Genomic DNA, 27907 nt, shown 5'->3' on the forward strand with positions numbered 1-27907 from the left:
GCATATGTACATGCTAGCTTGTGTGTGTGTGTGTGCGTGTGAAATCACGTGCATCTGTATGTGTAAGCGTGCTATATTTATATTTTCCCAGGCAGCCATGCACTCATGGCCAGCAGGAAATAAAATGTGTGACTCTGGAGTGACTCTGACTGAATTTCTCCCGCTCTCTAACGTACCTGTCACACCCTTGATATATTGCTGCATGTGGTTCACCTGGCAAGCATGTCACCTGCAGTCTGTTTGTGGCATAATGATTGATCAGCTCTCTTTCCTGGGGTATTTTTCACACAGACAGGACGGAGGGGGATTTTTTAACAAGCAGATTTACTGGAATGGTACAACATTTTATTCATGTAGAACTATCGGATGTACTCGACACTGAGACACACACATGCAGGCACTCAAGCACACACACAATTTAGCAGAGATGGTTTAGTGTCACCCTGAACTGATCCTACATCAAAGGGACTCAATGGCTGCATTTCCACAGGCAGCCCAATTTATTTATTTTTTTCTCAACAAATTTATTTTTAACCAACCACATCAGATCTTTTCACATCATATATTTTTCAGAGCTGATCTGATTGGTCAAAAGACCAGTCAAGTGAAAAAAAAGGATCAGAATTGAGCTGCCTGTCTAAATGCAGCCATTGAGAGTGTCACGTTCAGACCTTAGTTCCTTTTTTATGTCTTTATTTTAGTTTGGTCAGGGCGTGAGTTGGGGTGGGCATTCTATGTTGTTTTTTCTATGTTTTGTTCTGTTCTATTTCTATGTGTTTGGCCTAGTATGGTTCTCAATCAGAGGCAGGTGTCAGTCGTTGTCTCTGATTGGGAGCCATATTTAGGTAGCCTGTTGTCTATTGTGTTTTGTGGGTGGTTGTTTCCTGTGTCTGTGTTTGCACCATACGGGACTGTTTCGATTTTCATTTGTTCATTCACTTTGTTATTTTGTATTTTTGTAGTGTTCAGTTTTACATATTAAAATGGACACTTACCACGCTGCATATTGGTCCGATATCTCTTACTCCTCGTCAGAAGAAGAGGAAAGTCGTTACAGAGAGTTAATAATGTCTAAATGCATTCCGAGCCCTCTCATCCCAGACATTATGCTCCATGACTGAGCCTAGTTGAAAACAATTACCAAAACAATAAGCTTTGGCATTTTATAGGAGTTTAATGCAAAGTTTTCTTTATAGAATGGGCAAAGTGGTCAAACTAAAAGGCCACAACCACGTGTTAGTGTGGGACGTTGATGAACGGAGAGTCTGGAAGAGGACAATTAAAAGTGACAAATAATTACCGTTTCATCACTCTGCCTCACAGCGACTGGCATGTGGTAAAGGGAGGGAGGGGGGAAGAAGACAGAGAACATGGAGATTGATTTCATTTCCCACTCTTCCTCTCTTCTCTTCTTCCCTTCTTTATTCCGGAGCGGGAGAGAGTGGAGGAGAAGATTTTTACTCAGCACCAGCCTCCCGCAGTTACTCAGTACCAACCTCCCGCAGAGGGGGTGCTTGGGTAATGATCACCCAGGGCTAACTGTTAATGCACAGCAGATTGACGCCATATTGGAGGAGGCAAAGAGATCGTAGTTGAATTAGCTTCTGAATATTCACTTCCTTCCTGCATCATTTACATATTATCCTCTTTTAAAGCCTGCGTAGCACCCACCCCCGTGTCATCGGTCAAAAAATAGTTTTGGGAGAACCTGTCGTGATGTAGATTCTCTCGACCATTTACACAAAAACAACAAAAGCCAGTTAAAGCTGTTACAGCGTTCATTATCAATAACAGCCAAGCAGTTAGACCAGAGGAACTTCAATGGACTTTATAGCAGCTGAGTGGTCCTCACACCTCTCTGAGTGTTGACGTTCAACACACTCACACTCAACTGATGTGTAGCAGGTTATACCTGAGTCCAGGACAGTGCTAACATTACCAGTACCTGTAATTGAGTGGTTCAAAGTTATTGAGGATAGAAGATGCTAATGGCCTGCTGAAGTATCCCTAGATATCCATGTGGCTGAATAGATGAATACAGGGAGGGGTAGAGGACTGGCTAAAAGGCATAACCCACTGGAGAGCTCCTCCTACTTGGCTTTTAGATCAAAAGAAGAAAGTGTCAGTACAAGAACAAGGTCACATGAACATAGTGTACATAACAAACACACACACTTGTGCATGGTTTGTCACGGTCATAAACACGTTATCCTCACAACTCAACACGCACACATGCACACACGCAGGCACACACACACACACACACACACCACATATTCCTTATCATTGCGAGCAGGTGAGCGAGAGATGAGCCCAGTTATAGAAGTAGGGAAGGTCCATAATCACACACAGACACCCCACCATCTCCCCTCACAGTAATATCTACTTGTGATATTGGGAATAGAAGGTACAACACCAGTATGAGTCAGGATAGATGAGGTGGAAAATAGAATCTGAGGAGGCAGGTGACGTGGTGACATATCTGTAAGGTGGGGTGTTTTTGAGGCTGTGTAAGTGTGTGTGTTTATGTGAGTGTGTGGCCATTTTCAGGTGTGTATATGGATTACTGTGACACCACGACAGTTGTCTCATATCCTCTGAGGATTACTGAAGAAAGGTTGGTTTCGTTTCCTATCTCTCCCTCTTCCTCTCTCTCTTTCCCTGGGATGAATAAAACATTCAGCTCTTCTTTCACGGCTGTGTAGCATCTCTCCACCACTCTTTCTCTCCGCCTGTTCTCCAAACAGCACCTAGGGCAATAGCCTTACTCTGTAATAATAATTACCTTGTTTGTGTGTGTGGCGTCCTCGACAACTCACTGCTTTCATCTGCATGCTTGTCTCAATTAAGTCAGGGACGACATTGCACAAACAGTACATAATATTCTAATATTATAAACACACACCTTCGTCTAGCGTGTACATTCTGTGAAATACAGTTAAATAAATTCATATTTCACACAAAAGCAGTCTCGAAGGCAACATGCTACCGTACCTCACCTAAAAGCCTTCCATTTCTGTAGTTACTGTAGACAGTCTGGTCTGGTCTGGTGAATATCTCAAGGGCATGCTTTTCTCAACCTCTTCTCTGTAGATCATTGTAATGGCTCTAACACCACACAAAAATCAACTCATCTATTAAAATACCATACTTAAAGACACTATGATAGCTTGCTTCCTTGCTTGCTTGATTAATGGATCTATTGATTTATTGCTTAGTTGATTGAGTGAATCATGGAATGTCGATCTACAGCACCCAGGTAGCCAACCATATGCCAGACATAGCATGAATGAAGATCTCTGCTTTAATGTTTAACAACACCTGTCTCCATAGCGGGAGTCTAGGAGGTGATTCCTCTTCACGTCTGTTTGAGGAGCGTTATGTACGGTGAGGCCAGACTGTCTCATCGGCTGGGTGGGAACAAAGGCTGCTACACAGCTCACAGGGAGAGGAGGAATCAGGGTAATCTGGGTAATAATTATTCAACGAACGGCTGAAGATGACATGGAGACGGGGCCGGACGAAGAGTGTGTAACATACGCACACACACGCACATACACACAAACAAACACACACACAGAGACGTACATTGCTTCAACCAGTAGAGAGTGGGCTCCAAGGCAGCCATATGACTCAATGTAAAGTTAAAGAGGGAGCAATGGAAAATGAGAGGAGAATCCTGACATAAATGGTGCTATTCCATTCAGGAACTCCTGAACTACGGCGAGGCCAATCAGTTTAAAGGCGCTGACCTTGACAAAGATGACATTTGGGTAAATTAAGTTTGTCATGCCTTTCTGAGAGCTCAGTGCTTACTTCCTATGACACTGAGAGTCTTAACCTTTCAACCTACATCCCATGATACGTCACTCCAATCCAATACAACCCCCCACTAGACTGGGAATTTGACTGTTAGCTAAAGCATATAGGAACAGTTTATTGGCCACATATAAAGCAGACACAGATAATCCCCTACAGTGTATTCATACTCCTTGACTTATTCCACATTTTGTGTTACAGCCTGAATTTTTACAAATCTGGCCCATCTACACACAATACCCCATAATGAGTTGTGCAACATTTGCCGATTATTGTTTTGAAAATTCTTCAAGCTCTGTCAAATTGGTTGTTGATCATTTCTAGACAATCATTTCCAAGTAGATTTAAGTCAAAACTCTTAACTCAGCCACTCAGGAACATTGTTTTTTAGGTTATCGTCCTGCTGAAAGGGGAATTCATCTCCCAGTGTCTGGTGGAAAGCAGACTGAACCAGGTTTTCCTCTAGGATTTTGCCTGTGCTTACTCCATTTCGTTTGTTTTTTTATCCTGAAAGACTCCCCAGTCCTTCTTGATTACAAACATACCCATCACATAATGCAGCCAACAATTTGCTTGAAAATATGGAGAGTGTTACTCAGTAATGTGTTGTATTGGATTTGCCCCCCAAAAGTGAATTGCTTTGCCACTTTTTTTTGCATTATTACTTAAGTACCTTGTTGCAAACAGGATGCATGTTTTGGAATATTTTTTATTCTGTACAGGTTTCCTTCTTTTCATTCTGTCATTTAGGTTAGTATTGTGGAGTAACTACAATGTTGTTGATCCATCCTCAGTTTTCTCCTATCACGTCCATTAAACTCAACTCATGGTGAAATCCCTGAGGGGTTTCCTTCCTCTCCGGCAACTGAGTTAGGAAGGATGCCTGTATCTTTGTAGTGACTGGGTGTATTGATACCCCGTCCAAAGTGTAATTAACAACTTCACCATACTCAAAGGGATATTGAATGTCGGCTTTTTTAAAACCCATCTACCAATAGGTGCCCTTCTTTGCGAAGCATTGGAAAACCTCCCTGGTCTTTGTGGTTCAATCTGTGTTTGAAATTCACTGCTCGATTGAGGGACCTTACAAACAATTGTATGTGTGGGGTACAGAGATGAGGTACTCCTTCAGAATCATGTTATACTCCATTATTGCACACAGAGTGAGTCCATGCAACTTACGTGACTTGTTAAGCAAATGTTTACTCCTGAACTAATTTAGGCTTAACAATAACAAAAGGGTTGAATAAATATTGACTCAAGACATTTCAGCTTTTCATTTTTAATAAAATTGTAAACATTTTTAAAAACATAATTCCACTTTGGCATTATGGGGTATTGTGTATATGCCAGTGAAACAAAATCAAATTTTTGTCCATTTTCAATTCAACATAAGAAAATGTGGAAAAAGTTAAGTAGTGTGAATACTTTCTGAACTAGAAGGTTGAATCCAAGATGGCGTAGCAGTCAGATGTCCTTTGTCCTTGTCCTGTCCCGTGTATATATTTTTTATATATTTTTCTTCGCATTTCTTTTTATATATATTTTTTTTCTTCTTAAAAACTCAACTTCAAAACACTCTCCTGCAACCTACCTCACCAAATGTGGTGCGGATCTGCTTTTTTTCTCCTCAAAGTTATTATTCACCTCGTATCCGAAATCTACAACAGAAGCTAGCCAGTAGTTAGCCAGCTCACAAACTAACGTGAGTAGTTCAGCTAACCACAGCTAGCGCTTATCAGCTAACCTTTAGCTCGGAAAACTATTGCCAGTTTTGTACAACGCGACTCAGACCAGAGCATACCAGACCTATTTTCTCTCCATATCCCCGGATTTTTACCGCAAGCTCTGGACATTTACACCTGGATCTTGCAGCTAACTAGCTGCTATCCGAGTGACTATTGGCTAACATCAATTCCGGAGCAAACACCAATTATCCCGGAGCTAGCCAGCTGAAGAGTTCCATCAGCCACTCCTGGGCTACAATCACCTATCCGGACCCGTTTTACTGCCGATGCGGAGCCCCACCGGGCCTTCACGACTGGGATACCGACGTTATCTGCCCGAGGGAGTTATTCATCTAGCCAGAAGTTAGCCAGCTCACAAGCTAACGTGAGTAGTTCAGCTAACCACAGCTAGCGCTTATCAGCTATCCTTTAGCTCGGAAAACTATTGCCAGTTTTGTACAACGCGACTCAGACCAGAGCATACCAGACCTATTTTCTCTCCATATCCCCGGATTTTTACCGCAATCTCTGGACATTTACACCTGGATCTTGCAGCTAACTAGCTGCTATCCGAGTGACTATTGGCTAACATCAATTCCGGAGCAAACACCAATTATCCCGGAGCTAGCCAGCTGAAGAGTTCCATCAGCCACTCCTGGGCTACAATTACCTATCCGGACCCGTTTTACTGCCGATGCGGAGCCCCACCGGGCCTTCACGACTGGGATACCGACGTTATCTGCCCGAGGGAGTTATTCAACTGGCCCCTCCATCGCGACGTAACCTGAACGCCCATATGCTAACTGCGGCCCGCTAATCGTTAGCTGTCTTGAGCATATCGGCTGCTATCTGAACAGGTCTATCGAACAATCTTACGCCGCGGGCTAGCTTAGTGGAGGCCTCACTGCTCCATCTACGGCTGCCCCCTGGACACTATGATCACTTGGCTACATAGCTGATGCTTGCTTGACTGTCCATTAATTCACGGTACTCCATTCCGTTTATTTGTGTTTTATCTGTCGGCTCTGTGCTTTAACTCAGGATCTGTGTGTAGTTAATCCGACCCTCTCTGCCTAGCCGTCGCCATTTTTACCTGCTGCTGCTGTGTTAACTGACTAGCTGCTGTTATCTCACCTGTTGTTTTAGCTAGCTCTCCCAATCAAGACCTGCAATCACTTTATGCCTTATTGTATGTCTCCCTCAAATATCAATATGCCTTGTTGTTCAGGCTAGCTATCATTGTTTTGGTTTGCAATGGACCCCGTAGTTCCACTCTCCGTACCTCTGATACCCCCTTCGTCCCACCCCCCACACATGCGGTGACCTCACCCATTGAGACCAGCATGTCCAGAGATACAACCTCTCTTATCATCACCCAGTGCCTGGGCTTGCCTCCGCTGTACCCACGCCCCACCATACCCCTGTCTGCACATTATGCCCAGAATCTATTCTACCACGCCCATAAATCTGCTCCTTTTATTCTTTGTCCCCAACGCTCTAGGCGACCAGTTTTGATAGCCTTTAGCCGCACCCTCATCCTACTACTCCTCTGTTCCTCGGGTGATGTGGAGGTAAACCCAGGCCCTGCCCTGCATGTCCCCAGTCACCCTCATTTGTTGACTTCTGTGATCGAAAAAGCCTTGGCCTCATGCATGTCAACATCAGAAGCCTCCTCCCTAAGTTTGCCTTACTCACCGCTTTAGCACACTCTGCCAACCCTGATGTCCTTGCCGTGTCCGAATCCTGGCTTAGGAAGGCCACCAAAAATTCTGAGATTTCCATACCCAACTATAACACTTTCCGTCAAGATAGAACTGCCAAAGGGGGAGGAGTTGCAATCTACTGCAGAGATAGCCTGCAAAGTTCTGTCATACTTTCCAGGTCCATGCCCAAACAGTTCGAACTTCTAATTTTAAAAATTAATCTCTCCAGAAATAAGTCTCTCACTGTTGCCGCCTGCTACCGACCCCCCTCAGCTCCCAGTTGTGCCCTGGACACCATCTGTGAATTGATCGCTCCCCATCTAGCTTCAGAGTTTGTTCTGTTAGGTGACCTAAACTGGGATATGCTTAACACCCCGGCAGTCCTACAATCCAAGCTTGATGCCCTCAATCTCACACAAATCATCAAGGAACCCACCAGGTACAACCCTAAATCCGTAAACATGGGCACCCTAATAGACATTATCCTGACCAACCTGCCCTCCAAATACACCTCTGCTGTCTTCAATCAAGATCTCAGTGATCACTGCCTCATTGCCTGTATCCGCCACGGGTCCGCGGTCAAACGACCACCCCTCATCACTGTCAAACGCTCCCTAAAACACTTCTGCGAGCAGGCCTTTCTAATCGACCTGGCCCGGGTTCCCTGGAAGGATATTGACCTCATCCCGTCAGTTGAGGATGCCTGGTCATTCTTTAAATGTTACTTCCTCACCATATTAGACAAGCATGCTCCGTTCAAAAAATGCAGAACCAAGAACAGATATAGCCCCTGGTTCACTCCAGACCTGACTGCCCTCGACCAGCACAAAAACATCCTGTGGCGAACTGCAATAGCATCGAAGAGCCCCCGCGATATGCAACTGTTCAGGGAAGTCAGGAACCAATACACGCAGTCAGTCAGGAAAGCAAAGGCCAGCTTTTTCAAGCAGAAATTTGCATCCTGTAGCTCTAACTCCAAAAAGTTCTGGGATACTGTAAAGTCCATGGAGAACAAGAGCACCTCCTCCCAGCTGCCCACTGCACTGAGGCTAGGTAACACGGTCACCACCGATAAATCCGTGATAATCGAAGACTTCAACAAGCATTTCTCAATGGCTGGCCATGCCTTCCTCCTGGCGACTCCAACCTTGGCCAACAGCCCCGCCCCCTCCGCTGCTACTCGCCCAAGCCTCCCCAGCTTCTCCTTTACCCAAATCCAGATAGCAGATGTTCTGAAAGAGCTGGAAAACCTGGACCCATACAAATCAGCTGGGCTTGACAATCTGGACCCCCTATTTCTGAAACTGTCCGCCGCCATTGTCGCACCCCCTATCACCAGCCTGTTCAACCTCTCCTTCGTATCATCTGAGATCCCCAAGGATTGGAAAGCTGCCGCGGTCATCCCCCTCTTCAAAGGGGGAGACACCCTGGACCCAAACTGTTACAGACCTATATCCATCCTGCCCTGCCTATCTAAGGTCTTCGAAAGCCAAGTCAACAAACAGATCACTGACCATCTCGAATCCCACCGTACCTTCTCCGCTGTGCAATCCGGTTTCCGAGCCGGTCATGGGTGCACCTCAGCCACGCTCAAGGTACTAAACGATATCATAACCGCCATCGATAAAAGACATTACTGTGCAGCCGTCTTCATCGACCTGGCCAAGGCTTTCGACTCTGTCAATCACCATATTCTTATCGGCAGACTCAGTAGCCTCGGTTTTTCTAATGACTGCCTTGCCTGGTTCACCAACTACTTTGCAGACAGAGTTCAGTGTGTCAAATCGGAGGGCATGTTGTCCGGTCCTCTGGCAGTCTCTATGGGGGTACCACAGGGTTCAATTCTCGGGCCGACTCTTTTCTCTGTATACATCAATGATGTTGCTCTTGCTGCGGGCGATTCCCTGATCCACCTCTACGCAGACGACACCATTCTATATACTTCCGGCCCTTCCTTGGACACTGTACTATCTAACCTCCAAACGAGCTTCAATGCCATACAACACTCCTTCCGTGGCCTCCAACTGCTCTTAAACGCTAGTAAAACCAAATGCATGCTTTTCAACCGTTCGCTGCCTGCACCCGCACGCCCGACTAGCATCACCACCCTGGACGGTTCCGACCTAGAATATGTGGACATCTATAAGTACCTAGGTGTCTGGCTAGACTGCAAACTCTCCTTCCAGACTCATATCAAACATCTCCAATCCAAAATCAAATCAAGAATCGGCTTTCTATTCCGCAACAAAGCCTCCTTCACTCACGCCGCCAAACTTACCCTAGTAAAACTGACTATCCTACCGATCCTCGACTTCGGCGATGTCATCTACAAAATAGCTTCCAATACTCTACTCAGCAAACTGGATGCAGTTTATCACAGTGCCATTCGTTTTGTTACTAAAGCACCTTATACGACCCACCACTGCGACCTGTATGCCCTAGTCGGCTGGCCCTCGCTACATGTTCGTCGTCAGACCCACTGGCTCCAGGTCATCTACAAGGCTATGCTAGGTAAAGTGCCGCCTTATCTCAGTTCACTGGTCACGATGGCTACACCCACCTGCAACACGCGCTCCAGCAGGTGTATCTCACTGATCATCCCTAAAGCCAAAACCTCATTTGGACGCCTTTCCTTCCAGTTCTCTGCTGCCTGCGACTGGAACGAATTGCAAAAATCTCTGAAGTTGGAGACTTTTATCTCCCTCAACAACTTTAAAAATCTGCTATCCGAGCAGCTAACCGATCGCTGCAGCTGTACATAGTCCATCTGTAAACTACCCACCCAATTTACCTACCTCACCCCCCATACTGCTTTTATTTATTTACTTTTCTGCTCTTTTGCACACCAGTATCTCTTCTTGCACATGATCATCTGATGATTTATCACTCCAGTGTTAATCTGCTAAATTGTAATTATTCGATTTATTGCCTACCTCATGCCTTTTGCACACATTGTATATAGATTCTCTTTTTTTTTTTTTTTTTTTTTTTTTCTACCATGTTATTGACTTGTTTATTGTTTACTCCATGTGTAACTCTGTGTTGTCTGTTCACACTGCTATGCTTTATCTTGGCCAGGTCGCAGTTGCAAATGAGAACTTGTTCTCAACTAGCCTACCTGGTTAAATAAAGGTGAAATAAAAAATAAAAGGTGTTCTACTCCAAATATAATTAGATATATAATTTAATGTTGTTGAATGCTTCTGCAGTTTTATTGTGCAATGTTTTGACCCACCATGCTAGAGAGACCAGGTAGAAACCTGTAGTCCTTGTGAGTTACCGTCCCTTGCTTAAAGACTAGAGACAGAGCCAGTTACAGGCGCTGGCAGCTGGTTTTATATGACAGTCTTACTGTGGGCACTTAGGGCTCGCTGGCTGACTCAGCTGTTCAACAGAAACAATGACACCTCTACAAACGAGCTGTCCTCTAACAGGACCTTCACTCATAATGGGTGTGCACTGGCACTAGAAGTACTACTTTTGACAAGGTACTGCAGATGAAGAGCTCACATTGCAGAGCTCAACACAAAATACAAACTGGCCTTGATTTAACTCTTGTTTGGATGCAATTCTTACATGGAAGTCCTGTTAAATGGTTTAGCCCAGGAGGTGAATGGTTTATCCCAGGAGATGATGGTGTCTTGTCTACCCTGTGTGTGAGAGTCGGTTATTGTGACTGAACCATATCGAGCCGCTGTGCATGTCCTTTTGTAAGGATGACTAACTCCTATTGATTTTCAGACGACGGGTCTGTGAAAGCGCCCGCTTAAGTGATATCGAACCTGGAAAAAGGAAATTTGACATTAAAATTAAATTAAAATCGAGAGGGTATCTCCTCTAGTAGGCACTATCTGCACAACCTGCAGTCTGCATTGTATTGGGTGTTTGTTTAACCTTCCTAATAAAGCCACTGTAACCTTGATGCCAGAGGAGGTCATATATTATAAAAAGCTGTCTATGCTAGAAATGAAATGGATGCTTCTGATAATGGATCACACACACACACACACACACACACACACACACACACACACACACACACACACACACACACACACACACACACACACACACACACACACACACACACACACACACACACACACACACACACACACACACACACACACACACACACACACACACACACACACACACACACACACACACACACACAGAGTCAGAAATGAAACATTGTCGTCTCCTCCAGAGAGAGAGGAAAAAGATAAACATATATCCCTTCCTTAGATATTTTGGAGGGTCCTCTCGAGATCTAAACATTGAGCTAAGAGTGGGGGATGAAAAAGCGTGAGAGATATCCTTCCTTTTCAATTGAACATCTGAGACGTGCCTGTCTTTGTGATTCCCCCTGTCTTGGTGCATTTCTCCAAGACCTCTGAGATGTGGGGTCTCATTTTGCGTACACTATCTCTCCGCAGAGGCTGGGGAGGTTTTGGAGTGTAAGCTTCATACAGTCAGTCATAGCATACACATGTATGCACGTACGTACGTACGCACGCACACACACACACACACACACACACGCACACACACACACGCACACACGCACACACGCACACACACACACACACACACACACACACACACACACACACACACACACACACACACACACACACACACACACACACACACACACACACACACACACACACACACACACACACACACACACACACACACACACACACACACACACACACACAGACACACACTAGTATGTGATAAGAGTGAGGGTGCACTTCACTCCTTTGCAGATTGTAGGCTCAATTATGACAGAGGGAGATACAGAATGGACATCATCTGCATATAAATGGATTCAAAAACCTAAAGGGAACAGGGCTGCATAGCTCATAATGGGGAGATCCCATCACACTCAGGGAGAAAACGGGGAGAAAGTTATTAAAGTACAATCACATTGACAACAGGCTCCTCTCCTCTCCCTTTGTGATGCTAATTAAAGAGAAGTTAAACAATTATCACTGGGTTTTTTCACCACTGCTCATTCAGTTTCTGGGTGTCATCATGCCATGGAAACATGGAAATCTCATTTTAAAAAATGTAAATGCACATTGTCTCCTGCTTAAAGTTCCACAGATTCCTGCAGATTTCTTTACAGCAGCTAATTAACATTTGAAAAGAAAAACTTCCAAGAATTTAAATAAGATAACTTCTATAATACGGGTCTTATTTGCATTTGCTCTACTTTAGAAAACCGATAAGTAGTTCAAAACGTCCGATCATTTCCATGTGTCCAGTTCTAAATGACATGTTGCCATTCTCAGACCCTCTTTGGTATAAAGACAATAAGCTAGTTTTTTTTTCTTGTTTGCTGTCTTTCCTCCTCTACTGCTGTTTGATGTTGATGCTGGTTGACAGGTCCTTGGCTGATTACCTCTTGATAATCCTCTGATAGTGCCTCCTGATGTGGAGATGTCCACTTTGTAATCTCCCAAATCCTCACATAATTATTGTGTGATCTACAGATAATCGTATCTGTGTCCTATAGGAGACACGTCAGAAGACAAAGGGATTGTAGTCTAGACAATGGAAAAAAGAGAGGGAGAGAGAGAGAGAGGAAAAAAGGACAATACTTTTCTCATCAATCACCTTGAAAAGGGATATTTTACAATATTTTGCTTGATGTGCGTGAGTATTAATGTACTTTTCAATTAAGAGTTTTCCAGAGTTAGGCTTTTATAGATGTCTTTCAATGGAGTGGTCATACATGTTAGCTGTAGATGTAAGGCATTTGAAATTACTTTATTCTTTTGGAACTTTTGTGAGTGTAATGTTTACTGTAAAAAATTTGTTTGGTTTATTTCACTTTTGTTTATTATCTAGTTCACTTGCTTTGGCAATGTAAACATATGTTTCCCATGCCAATAAAGCCCTTAAATTTAATTTAATTGATAAGGCAGTGAGACGCGGTGGCACTGGCCTTGTGTAGGGGTGGGTCATGTCAATCAAACCAGGATCAGAGAGAGGCCTGTCACAGCAGGAGAGACTAGGCGCCCACTCCTGTCACACTACCACTTAGCAACACCCACTCCTCTTCAGCTAGTGTAAATATAAAAACATGTGAAAAAGACTCCTCTCTCTTTCATATGCTGTAGCAATTCATTTTCACCCTCCAAATAATCGTTTGACTTTAATGGGTTTGCTACTGACATTTCTGTGACAGTTGCAGTTATTTAAAGCTTGTTCTCGAATGAAAAAACCAAAAACAATTTGAAATGTATTCATTCACTGAAGAATCACATTTAAATGACTAAAGAAATGTAAAGCACTTGCACAGTGAGAGGTGGGATTAAGGTCAACTGGGAATGTCAGGAAGTCAATTGTAATTCAATAAATACATTTAAGTTAAATTCTTCTCCTAAATCTGCTTAATTCAAACAGAATGTAACCTAACCTGAGTAAAAAAAGTCAGATGAGAGTTGGCAGTGCAGCATTTTAAGATTTACCACATTTGGGACAATGCTACAGTACTTTAGTCATATTCAGTCCAACATGTTCTTATGTTGCTTCAAGTAAAGAAGCATGAATTGTTTTCTCTTTGCATTTAATGTGTTTCCTTTCCCTTTGTCATTTTCATGCTTCGCTAACGTAATGTGTAAGAACGGACTTGATGATTCTGTAATGATGTGAAGATGCACTTACGGGCTTGAATTTACATATTAATGAAGGCATAAGGAAGTCGATTTTTACCTCACACGGCAACCAACAACGCCACCCGTTTCTCTTGGTGATTGTGTTTGTCGTGACGATGGACGGGGCCTGTACCTTTCAAAAAGCTGTTTTTCAATCACATCCAAACTCCATTTGCAGTTTGCGGTGTAGTTAAAATGATCACCCCTTATGATAGCCATGACTGTTGGATTGATTGAGCTGAGTGAGTTTAAGGTGCAGAGACAATACGTGGGGTACTGCGGGGTGAATGAGGCGAATAGATTGAATTGAAAAGAGACTATTTCAAAAAGCAATAAAACTGTGGCAAAACAACAACTAAAACAAAAGATGCTTAGACTGGATGGCCTATTGAAATCCCTCACAGTAAAATACTGTGCTCCAGAGTTGAGTTGATCTGGGATTTCTTCAATAAAAACTTTAATTTGCAATTACCTTCATGGAAATTTGGTGGTGAGGGTAGATGTTCATGTTTTATGGTTGTAGATGGGAAAGTACTTTGATGCTAAACAAGCTCTCCTTTGGACACCTTTATTCACACTTTATTCTGACAAAAATCTCTTCAAACCGGCTCATTAGGGATAGTGTACCACAACATACCGTGCTAATAAATAATAATATTTAAAATCAATGGTATGAATTATTTTTCATATCAATTTATTAACACACAATGTCACAAAAGAAGTCAAACACTGTCTCTTTTTTTCATAAATATGCCATAGTGGAAAACCTATTATCAAAACCACATTTCCACCCCAGCACCAGGCAGTAGAATGGTTGTTGATTACAGGGTATATGACGTATGAGACTCTCTGTTATATTAGTGTGAAAGACAAAGGACAGCATGCTTCTGTGATGAGAATAGAGATACAGTAACACACATACATTCATCAAATTGTTTTGTTGTTTTTAAGTGTAGAGATGTGTGGCATACACTAAATGCCCAAGCCCCAAGCACATCTTTAAAAGTTGCTGTTTCAACAAACAGTATAAAGGCCTCTGTCGGTGTGTATAGTCTTCTGCAGTGTAAACTGGGACAACACTAGAGGTGAAGCTTCTGTCTGTGTCCCTCCCTGTGCTTTGGCTGACTGCCCAAGGATAGGGTCATTTACACGCCTGTGTCCACCTTAATCTGGGGGCAAGGATTGATACGGTGTGGACTTAAATCAGGACAAATGGCCTCCTCCTCTGAGTGCGTTTACACATGAGAATGACCTATACTGGGGAAGACAGGGAGCAGGAGAGAGAGGGAGAGGGAGAGAGAGAGAGAAAAGGGTCACCGTAAGAGGCTTAGCCAGAGTAAACGACATCGAGAGGTGGAGTGTGAAGTGTAACCTAACAGATGATGAGAGTGTGTGTGTACTGAAGTACTGTATGTGTGTGTGCACTGTGGTGTTTGCGCGTGTGTATGTGTATGTCGGTATCTGTGGACCAGTAGAAGAAAGGAGGCAGCATTGTCTATGAAGTGGTCAATGGCCCTGCTCATCATTACATTACGCTCTTATGACCTAACACAAAACACACAGGTTCTTTCAGATATTCACAGCGGTGTTTTGAAAGAGCCACAATCAAATGAATCTTCAAAGTGTTTTATCAGGTATCATCAAAATATCATTTGGAAGCAGGATGGCGACTGGGGAGGGTCGCCCTGCATATGAATATGAATGGAGTGTTGCTGTTGCTCTGCTGTTGCATGGCTAGCTCCGAGCTCGGAAAGAAGGAGCAAAGCTCTAACACTCTTAATAATTCACCAACGCAAATTAAAATTTAAAGAAAATATTTGACAGCAAACTGGTTGAAGAGTCACGGCTTCGCTTCTCACTGAGTTTATCTGAAATGCCTTTCAAAGTAGCAGGTGGACTGTGCTTTTAAAAAGCAAGGAAGTATATTTCAGAGATTTGGTTTTTCATTATTAAAATATGAGTGTGACTTAATTAAAAATGTAAACAAAGCTTTTTACTGAGTATGTCATAATGCTTGAGGGAAGACTGCTGTTGTCCCTCTTTTCTTCTCCTTGTTGAAAGGCCGTCACATACAGTACAAGGAGTTGTATGCATTTTACTGCAGAATTCCGTCTATACTGAGCTTTATAGAGACATTTAGTGTCTCTTGATTTGTAGTCCTGTACTTGTTAATATAATACATATGCAGGTCAAACCTCTTAAACAACACAACCAGGGAATTACTGTGCTACAGAATAACTACTACAAATGTATTTATTTATTTAAAGGGATGGTTCGGGATTTACTTCCCCAGAGTCAAATGAACTTCCGGATACCATTTTGATGTATCTGCATCAAGTGTGACGGAAGTTAGAGGTTGTTTCGTGAGGATGCTAGGAGTTAGCATTTGCTCACCAAAGAACCTCTAACTTAATACATACTTGACCCTGATACATAAAAATGGTATCCACAAGTTTATCTGACTCCGGGGAAGTAGATAAAGGTATTCATTGCCAAAATCCCAAACTATCCCTTTAAGTAAATGCCTAAACTGATTGCAAAGGGGACACACACTTCTTAACTGCATGTACTGAACTAGCGTGTTGTCAAGTATTTTCATGTGTTATTCCAAAGTAATGACTCTAACATAATGTTAGGCCTATGTAATATAATGTGATTATCTACTGCTTATCTACTGCTAACACTGCCCCTCTCTCTCTGTTTGGTCTCTGTAGCTGTTGCAGTCTCTCTAAGCCGCTGGTCCAGATTTCATTTCTTATTTTTAGAAATGTCGTTTGAGCATCTGCTTCTGGAAATAAATGAAAAGCCTTGCGTAACAGGTAAATCAACTAAAACGACCCAGTTTTTGCAACAACAAAAAACTTGTTCTGCAATAAGATGATTTGGGGATTTCTCCTTTTTACAAAACCAGAGAATTGAAAGGATTCCAACATGTGTACAGCTTAGTGGGATTGTTCCAAAATGCATCTCCGTTTCTAAGACGGTAATAATCCAAGATGTTCTTTTGAAACCTTTTAGTGGATTGATGACTAAAGATTGAGCTTGATTTGTGTATAAAAAAATGTGTGAAACATGTTGTTTGTTTATGTGTTTCTTTCATGGCTTTTAGCCCTACTGATGAGATTCAAGAACATATTGAAGTTCATATCTGTTCACACAAATAATGCATTGTGTTAAAGCATATGCATGTTGAACAAGGGACGTCTGACAAAATGCTGCTATCCCTTTCATATTCATATGAGAAACAGAGGACACTGAAAAAATAATTTCTGGTGTATTTTATCTTCACTGTCATATTACAGCCAGGTCTTGTCTCACATTTTAATTCTGACTCATTAGTTTCTCTCTCTGCAGTTCTCTTGCTTTAAAGTCAAATATTGGTATAAAATTGTCATTGCACAGTGAATGTAAGCTTTACTTGAGTGATCTGATATTATCACGAGACAGATTTGATTTGCAAATAGCTCCACATTTAATGAAAAATTGCAGTGACTACTGATGTGAGGCAGGTAATTGGTTGAAGTAGCACTCATCCAAAATGATATGCCCCTAGAACACAACCATTCTGTAGTTCACTGAACCACCTTGGTTACATCAGCATGATAATGTTGGAGACGTGTACACCTCTAACCAGGATGAACAAAAACACGTAGAGAAAATAATTTTGCAGACAGACCAGTGTTCTCTGAGGAACTAATCTCCTTATTGACCAACTCCCTCCGCTGTGTGTTTAACTGCATCTACGCAATTGATTGGTCATTCTGCCCGTTATCTGCCTTGAACAGACATCCGTTGATCCTCTCCTCTCTCTCTCTCTTTTACTGAACAAAAGCCTCTATCTATTTGTAATGTCTTTCTTCTCCCTCTGCTCCGCTTATTTGGACGACGTCAAACACAGCTGAGCAACGTCTGGTTGGTTGGACTAAGCTGCTGAGAAGTCATTTCCGGAATGGGACAGTTTCTACATGCATCCAATCCGAACCTCGGATCCTATTACTGTGAGTCCAGGGACAGGTCTTTAGAAATGTAAGATCTTTTTTTTTTTTTTAACAGGAAATAGCTTATTTACTTAAGTATTCAGACCCTTTGCTATGAGAATCAAAATTGAGCTCAAGTGCATCCTGTTCCCATTGATCATCCTTGAGATGTTTCTAGACTTTGATTGGAGTCCACCTGTGGTAAATCCAATTGATTGGATATGATTTGGAAAGGCAAACACCTGTCTATTTAAGGTCCCACAGTTGACAGTGCATGTCACAGCAAAAAACAAGCAATGAGGTCAAAGGAATTGTCCGTAGAGCTCCGAGACATGATTGTGTCAAGGCCCAGATCTGGGGAAGGGTACCAAAAAATGTCTGCAGCATTGAAGCTCCACAAGAACACAGTGGCCTCCATCATTCTTAAATGGAAGTCATTTGGAACCACCAACACTCTTTCTAAAGCTGGCGGCCCGGCCAAACTGAGCAATCGGGGGTGAACAAGATGGTCACTCTGACAGAGCTCCAGAGTTCCTCTGTGGAGAAGGGAGAAACTTCCAGAAGAACCGGCACTCCAACAAACAGGCCTTTATGGTACGGTGGCCAGACGGAAGCCACTCCTCAGTAAAAGGCACATGAAATCCTGCTTGGAGTTTGCCAAAAGGCACCTAATGATAACCAAGATTCTCTGGTCTGATGAAACCAAGAGTGAACTCTTTGGCCTGAATGCCAAGCGTCCCGTCTCGAGGAAACCTGGCACCATCCCTACTGTGAAGCATGGTGGTGTCAGCATCATGCTGTGGGGATGTTTTTCAGCGCCAGGGACTGGGTAGCTAGTCAGGATCGAGGGAAAGATGAACGGAGCAAAGTACAGAGAGCTCCTTGATGAAAACCTGCTCCAAGTGCTCAGGACCTCAGACTGGGGTGTAGATTCACCTTCTAACAGGACAATAACCCTAAGCACAGAGCCAAAACCAACGCAGGAGTGGTTTTGGGACAAGTCTCTGAATGTCCTTGAGTGGCCCAGCCAGAGCCCAGACTTGAACCCAATCAAACATCTCTGGAGAGACTAGAAAATAGCTGTGCAGACACTCCCCATCAAACCTGACAGAGCTTGAGAGGATCTGCAGAGAAGAATGGGAGAAACTTCCCAAATACAGGTGTGCCAAACTTGTACCGTCATACCCAAGAAGACTCAAGGCTGTAATCACTGCCAAAGGTACTTCAACAATGTACTGAGTAAATACTAATGTAAATGTGATATTTCAGTTTTTTATTTATAATATATTTGCAAAAAAAACAGCTGTTTTTGCTTTGTCATTATGGGATATTGTGTGGAAATTGATGTGGGGGAAAAACAATTTCATCCATTTTTGAATGAGGCTGTAACGTAACAAAATTTGGAAAAACTCAAGGGGTCTGAAAACTTTCACTGTATGCACTGTATACAGTCAGTATTTCTCAACATGAAGAGAGAAAAAGCATGTCACATATTTTAGGATATTGAATGAGTCCCTATCCTGCCATAGGAAATGTCCATGTGTGATCTTCGGAGTAATCCCTATGTCATATGGGTGCAAATCAACAAAACTCCAAATATGCGTTGGAAATGGTCTGTATTCTCTAGTCTAGAATATCAATGTAAATATATCATGTAAAGATATCCCCTGATATGGACCCTTTTCGGCCAGTGTTTGTGTGTGTGCGTGCGTGTGTGTGTGTGTGCATTGCTCTGTATATGAGGATGTTTATGTATATGCATGGTGTGCGACCACTATGTGTTTTCTTCAGCAGATTCAGGCTCTCAAGATGAGCCTCTCATTAAACTTGTTTCACTGTGTTTGCATTGATGACATAGTGTGACAGCTTGTCTAAGTAATGAATTCAAATAAAACTTTAAGAGCATGTGGGCATCCATCTGGGGAAAACACAAATGTAGCATGTCAACGTTTTGTTATTCCATTAAAAACCACTTTATAATAATACGACAACAACTTAATTCCACAAATATTCCAAGAACAAGGGAACCATAATAAACACTAACAATCCAAAAAGCTGGACTGTAGTATTGTCTTTTGTGAAAGCCCTTATCACATGTTGATGCTATATTTTCTGTATTAGATACATACGAAAGGTGCTGTTAATGACACAAGTGTTCTCTGTCAGGTTATTTGTGCTGTTACAGGGCTAGGAAAGGTACTGGCCACATCTCCAGCCAGTGTTTAGCTAAATGAATAGACAAAGACCAGAGCAGATGATCCACAGTTAATTAGTGGTGTGGGTTGGGAGAATAATGAGAAAAATACAAATTAGCCTTGTTGTAGATACCAGGCGACAAATCCTCATACAGTGCAACACATCTACAGTAGGTCCATGCTTATACTGTAGATGTTTTCCTTAAACAATATAAAACATTATTTTGTGGATGCCCTTCTGAATAGTAACCACATGTTCTTTTTTTTAAGGAATACTGTATAGATTTTCCTCATTATAGCAACCTGGTCCACCACAGGTGTGCTTTTTCTGTGGAAGGGGCTTTAGAATGCTTTATTTGTCCCAAAGGTCTAACAGGCTGTCACAGTGGCCCTCTACTACCCAGGCCATGAACAAGTCCCTTATGAATTATTGTAGTGTGTGTGTGTGTGGGGGGGGGGGGGGGGTGAAATGTGAATATATTTTGGTGAAATGTGAATATATTTATTATAGTTTTATCTAAAAACACAATAAAGAAAATAAAAAAAATATTTGTTTTTTTTATTCACTGAGGATGGTCCTCCCCTTTCTTTTTCAGGGGAGCCTCCACAGCAGTACAGTGGTGGTAGTAGGCAGAAGAAGGGACATTGTAAATTGTGTTCTTGGATTGTGAATGTACTGAGACATTTAACCTATTTCCCTGGATTTTCCTGAGCTGAAATAATGATGTGTTTTTATTGGATATCATAATGGACAATGTGTGTGTGGGTGATTTTGAATAACTTTTTTTTACAGCAACATCGTGATAACATTGTTACCAAATGATTGAGAGGGAATGTTGTATTTGGAAGGTGGATGTGCACCAGTGTGGTTAAGATAACACTCACAATGATTGATGGAGTTACCCCCTATGCAGTATATGAGAGATCACCATGATGTCACAATAGCAAGAAAATGTAGTTCCGATAGAGAAAATTGCATTCTCTGCATGGTTGTGCTCTGTATTTACAAATCAGTAATCAGATAATGTAGTTGACAGTACGGTTAGGAGCCGGCAAAATTGACTTTCCAATAATATGAACAATATTATTGTCAATGTCGCAGTGTTATTTTATGATGTAATCTCGAAATTATCCAGCAGATGACTGTAGTGAGCCACTACCGCCATTAGCTGGCTATGTGCTGATTTAGCTACCATGCCATCTAATTAATTGAAAACGAGGTTGGCTTGCTTGCTAACATTACATTACATGACTGACATCTGCATTCATCCATGCATGCTGGCAAGATAGCCAATACAATGGCAAGGCAGGGACAGCTAGCTAGCTATCGCACGCACTGCCAGGCAGCTTGTGGTCATTCAGTGTTCAAACAAGATAGCTGAAAAATAATTAAACAATAACTGGAACTTAGCTAGATAACCAGCTTGTTAGCTAGTTAGTTGTAGGCTACAGATGGGCTAGCTAACATTAGACATTAGATGCATGTTTTTGCATACATGCATGCTGCACAGTGCCGGTGGGTTAAGATTGGATCAGTTAAAATACAGATTAGCTATCTATCCATCATTGCAATTAGAGCTAGCTGGCTGGCTATGCATTTAGAAAAAAATACGTACGAACGAAGCAAACTAGCTATCTAGCTGACAACCTAGAAAAATGGAGGCTTGATAACAAGTGAGTAGTGCTGATGATTTTATAAAAAGGTTAGAAAACGGACTATATTCATAAAATAATCTAGCTAGCCTGTCGGTGGTCTGAATACGGTTTTCTATGCATTCCTATGCATTCTAGCTTTCCGACGCACGCAACCCGGAACAACCAGAACGGCTTTGACTGCAAACATGCTGATTTAGTTTATGCTCAGTGCTTATTAAGGATATAAAATACATGGAGGAGCTACACCATGAATATTGGTTAGTTAGGCTACATACACAACTGTACATATGATCTATGGATATTAGGGAGGAGCGCATTTTAGGGAATAAAACCTGTGATTGGTGAAGCATATATAATTGCACAGGATCAGGCTCTACAGATGATTAATGTTCACTGTCCTGAATCTGAATATATGCAAGCTAATCAAATTAATCAGAGGGAGAGCTGATTGGTTTATGGGTTGCCGTGTTGTTGCCATGTCATTAAATCCATACTTGGCCGGCTGCAATGCTCAACGAAAGAGAGGGAAAATATTCATTGAAATGGGAAGACAACACATTATGTTGAAACAGGGCGAAGGTGTGTTTATATGTGTGTACCTCTACTGTAAACTTCACAAATCCCCATCCAAGCTGAAAAGGCCATACATGTCAAATCACAAATAGTCGCTTTAAAGACATGTATAGAAACACACACACACACACACACACACACACACACACACACACACACACACACACACACACACACACACACACACACACACACACACACACACACACACACACACACACACACACACACACACACACACACACACACACACACACACACACACACGCTTTGCCCATGATGAAGAAGCTTCTTACATAGTTTTGTCTCCTTCCCAATCTTCTACAGTACTTTGCCACAGCTATGAATGCAAAGAAACGGAATCAATTTCAGGCAATATTTCCTCTCGCGAAAAAGGTCGCTGTGAGAAAGCAGGTTACGGCTGATCTAAAATAATATTACAGTGTGCGCGTGCTTGTGCCGTGTGTGTGTGTGTGTGTGTGTGTGTGTGTGTGTGTGTGTGTGTGTGTGTGTGTGTGTGTGTGTGTGTGTGTGTGTGTGTGTGTGTGTGTGTGTGTGTGTGTGTGTGTGTGTGTGTGTGTGTGTGTGTGTGTGTGTGTGTGTGTGTGTGTGTGTGTGTGTGTGTGTGTGTGTGTGTGTGAGTGAGTGTGATATTACCGATGACAGAGGAGGGAGTCAGGGGAATTTTAATTAGCTCCAGTACTGAAGCAGCTTGGAGGCCTTGGAGGGAAAAGGATCGATCTATGTCGCAGCAATCTATGCTTGGTACTGCAGAAGATACCAAGAGAAGTTATAAATGTTGCTCTTTTTCCACTCTTTCTTTTCTGCCTCAAACTATGCTTAGTACGAAGGGAACAGAGACAAGTTTGAAATGTTATAGTATTTTCTACCTTTTCTGGCTTTCTTTGAGGCCTGAATAAGGCCAGCTAAAAAGAGAGCTGGATGTGAACTGAACATAGTACTGATAGATATATATATATATATATATATATATATATATATACAGTGGGGAGAACAAGTATTTGATACACTGCCGATTTTGCTGGTTTTCCTACTTACAAAGCATGTAGAGGTCTGTAATTTTTATCATAGGTACACTTCAACTGTGAGAGACGGAATCTAAAACAAAAATCCAGAAAATCACATTGTATGATTTTTAAATAATTAATTTGCATTTTATTGCATGACATAAGTATTTGATCACCTACCAACCAGTAAGAATTCCGGCTCTCACAGACCTGTTAGTTTTTCTTTAAGAAGCCCTCCTGTTCTCCACTCATTACCTGTATTAACTGCACCTGTTTGAACTCGTTACCTGTATAAAAGACACCTGTCCACACACAATCAAACAGATTCCAACCTCTCCACAATGGCCAAGACCAGAGAGCTGTGTAAGGACATCAGGGATAAAATTGTAGACCTGCACAAGGCTGGGATGGGCTACGGGACAATAGGCAAGCAGCTTGGTGAGAAGGAAACAACTGTTGGCGCAATTATTAGAAAATGGAAGAAGTTCAAGATGACGGTCAATCACCCTCGGTCTGGGGCTCCATGCAAGATTTCACCTCGTGGGGCATCAATGATCATGAGGAAGGTGAGGGATCAGCCCAGAACTACACGGCAGGACCTGGTCAATGACCTGAAGAGAGCTGGGACCACAGTCTCAAAGAAAACCATTAGTAACACACTACGCCGTCATGGATTAAAATCCTGCAGCGCACGCAAGGTCCCCCTGCTTAAGCCAGTGCATGTCCAGGCCTGTCTGAAGTTTGCCAATGACCATCTGGATGATCCAGAGGAGAAATGGGAGAAGGTCATGTGGTCTGATGAGACAAAAATAGAGCTTTTTGGTCTAACTCCACTCGCCGTGTTTGGAGGAAGAAGAAGTATGAGTACAACCCCAAGAACACCATCCCAACCGTGAAGCATGGAGGTGGAAACATCATTCTTTGGGGATGCTTTTCTGCAAAGGGGACAGGACGACTGCACCGTATTGAGGGGAGGATGGATGGGGCCATGTATCGCGAGATCTTGGCCAACAACCTCCTTCCCTCAGTAAGAGCATTGAAGATGGGTCGTGGCTGGGTCTTCCAGCATGACAACGACACAAAGCACACAGCCATGGCAACTAAGGAGTGGCTCCGTAAGAAGCATCTCAAGGTCCTGGAGTGGCCTAGCCAGTCTCCAGACCTGAACCCAATAGAAAATCTTTGGAGGGAGCTGAAAGTCCGTATTGCCCAGCGACAGCCCCGAAACCTGAAGGATCTGGAGAAGATCTGTAGGGAGGAGTGGGCCAAAATCCCTGCTGCAGTGTGTGCAAACCTAGTCAAGTACTACAGGAAACGTATGATCTCTGTAATTGCAAACAAAGGTTTCTGTACCAAATATTAAGTTCTGCTTTTCTGATGTATCAAATACTTATGTCATGCAATAAAATGCAAATTAATTACTTAAAAATCATACAATGTGATTTTATGGATTTTTGTTTTAGATTCCGTCTCTCATAGTTGAAGTGTACCTATGATAAAAATTACAGACCTCTACATGCTTTGTAAGTAGGAAAACCTGCAAAATCGGCAGTGTATCAAATACTTGTTCTCCCCACTGTATATATATATATACTGTATATATATATATATTGTATATTTGGTGGAGATGTGCTCACTGTGTATGATGACTGATCAGTTATAGTCAGCTCATTTCCACTTCCACTTCTATAATTGTGAGTCCATCTACTGGGGAGGGTTTCATGACTGAATGGAGACCTAGAAAGTGTCAAGAGAAGAAAGAGGGGTGCAACACATTATATGCTTTTTTATTTAACAACACAGGAAAACGCCAACCAGACTGATAAGAGAGGCAACAGGGATTTTATCCATAGAGATTTTTTTAATTAAATCAATAGTTAATCATAAATTATTTAGGGAGATATTTAACCAGACATTCTCAACAGACTTTAAGTATTGTAGAAATATTCTCTGCCATTTTCTGTGGTAATTAATCAACATCTATGTTCCATTTTTCTCTCCCGGTCTCGTCTCCTCCATCTTTATGTGTGAGATGACTTCACAGAGTCAAAGGCAGATCGCAGAGTGTGGCTCACGGAGAGTGGCTCACGGAGCACGGCTCACGGAGCATGGGGGTGCGGGGTTAGCTCATCCAGGTGGTATTATGGTTGCCATGATTGGTCTATTCATGCAGGGTCAGTGACGGTGATGTCCAAACCAGTCTTGACTTACCACTTGATGCCTCTCCTTTAATCTCATCCGTCTTTAGGAATATCAATGACTGCAGCAAACACATAGCTACATTCTTCAAACAGGACCGGCGCCATCTTTTCTTCCAGGCTGCAGATATAATTGATATGGTAATGAAGGAGGGAATTAGTTCCTGGCTGTCCTTGCTCTCCTCTTGCACACCAAACACTGTTTGAAGATCACACCATGAGCTGGGGGTTGGTCAAAGAGGTGTCAGTGACAATGAAGGGTAAAGATGTCACCATGACGACGCTCACAAAGAAGTGTTGGTGTCTGGAAGCGATGTTATTTATGTTTTGTAGAGAATCACATGCAAATATTTCACCCTGAAAAAAAGACATATACAACCAATAAAGGGCATAGCTAAGACAGCTGAAAAAAGGGGCAACACACACACACACACACAGGAATTGAAACAGCAAAGGTCCTCTCTGTTTTATGCTGTTATAATAATAACATCTTGGTGTTTATGGCAGCATGAAGGAGGGGCGGTTATAATTTGGACAGACTCAGAGGTTCTCCCTGTTTAACACACAGCTCTGGGAAGGGTGACACAGCGCCTCGCTTTTATTAACTGGTTCTTTACAATCACTTTGGCACTAATTTCGGAACCATGATGTCATTTTTCAAAACTCTAGACACAAAACTCACAACCAATGATTAAAATGCAAATTTTTCAAACCTCTAACACTTTTTCCAATTGCTTGGATACAATACACATAAAGCTAAGATCCTTTGTTCATTGAACTAAATTCACCTGTTTAAAATGACACAACTTAACATCAAAGTATTACCATTTCAAAATGCAATTCACACATTACATCTGAGATGACTGTCTATTAATTTAATTTCAATGATCTAACTATCAATTGATACGACTGCTCAAAATGATAAGTAACTGTTACTGACAGTTACTCTTAATGCATAGTTTTATGGAAACTGACTTTCCAAGTTTCAGGATAACGTGATCCATTGACACCAATTACCGTGGAACATCAACCAATTGGACTACGGCTGTAATATTTCATCATCATTCTTTATCAGACACTGTTTCTATGGTCCCATTACCACTTTTCCAGACCATGTTTTCAGATTTGACATTACTGTACACTCACCGGCCACTTTATTAGGTACACCTATCTAGTACTGGGAAAGACCCCCTTTTTCTTCCACAACAGCCTGAATTATTCATGGTGTTGTACGTTAATAGATGCCATTCTGCACACCACTGTTTTAAACAGCTGTTATTTGAGCATTTGTGGCCTTTCTGTTAGCTTGAATGAGTCTGGACATTCTCCTCTGACCTCTCTCATTAACAAGGTGTTTTTGCCCATAGAACTGCAGCTCACTGAATGTATTTTGTTTATCGCACCATTCTCTGTAAACTCTAGAGACGGTCGTGTGTAAATATCCCAGGAAAGCAGCTGTTTCTGAGATGCTGGAATCACCATGTGTGGCATCAACAATCATACCACGGTCAAAGTTGCTTAGATTACGCATCTTGTCCGTTCTAATGTTTGGTCGAACAACATCTAAAGCTCTCTACTCTACATACTCTATATATTGAGTTGCAGGCAGCCACATGATTCGCTGTTTGAATGTAACCTTCCTTGATGAGCTAAATCAGGTCTGTAGAGCTGATGGCATGACCTATGTCATTGTGTGGGATAATGTCAGGTTCCACCATGCTCAAATGGTGCAAGCATGGTTTCAGGCCCATCCACAATTTACCACCCTGTACTTACCTCCATAACTCTCCTTTCCCGATTGAGGAATTTTTCTCCACATGGAGGTGGAAGGTATATGATAGGCGCCCTCACAAACAAGCCACCCTTCTCCAGGCCATGGATGACTCATGCAATGACATCACGGTAGACCAGTGTCAGGCCAGGATTCGCCCGAAGATTCTTCCCAAGATGTTTGGCTAATGAAAACATCCATTGTGATTTGGATGAGAACCTGTGGCCAAATCCACAAGACAGGGTTGATGGAAATATAGAAGTACAGTAATCAATCTTTTGTTTTGCTTTTTACAGTAAGCCAGGTGAGGAACACTGCAGTTGACCTTTAACTGTTTTAATTTTTTTTGTAGCGAATAATTTTTGCTTTGATTCAAAGAAACCTATGTTGTTATTTTATTGTATTTCATCAATAAATTTCATATTTTGTTCAATGATTCCACTGTGTCTGTAGTATTCTCTCTACTAGTCATTTTACAGTGATGTATTTACGTGTAGTAGCATAATGAAATATGTATCACATATTTTGTAGTACAATATTTAATGATTGTACGAACAACTACACAGGGAAACTATCGGTATCTTGT

This window comes from Salvelinus alpinus, chromosome 35 (assembly GCF_045679555.1).
Source record: "Salvelinus alpinus chromosome 35, SLU_Salpinus.1, whole genome shotgun sequence".
Lineage (NCBI taxonomy): Eukaryota > Metazoa > Chordata > Actinopteri > Salmoniformes > Salmonidae > Salvelinus > Salvelinus alpinus.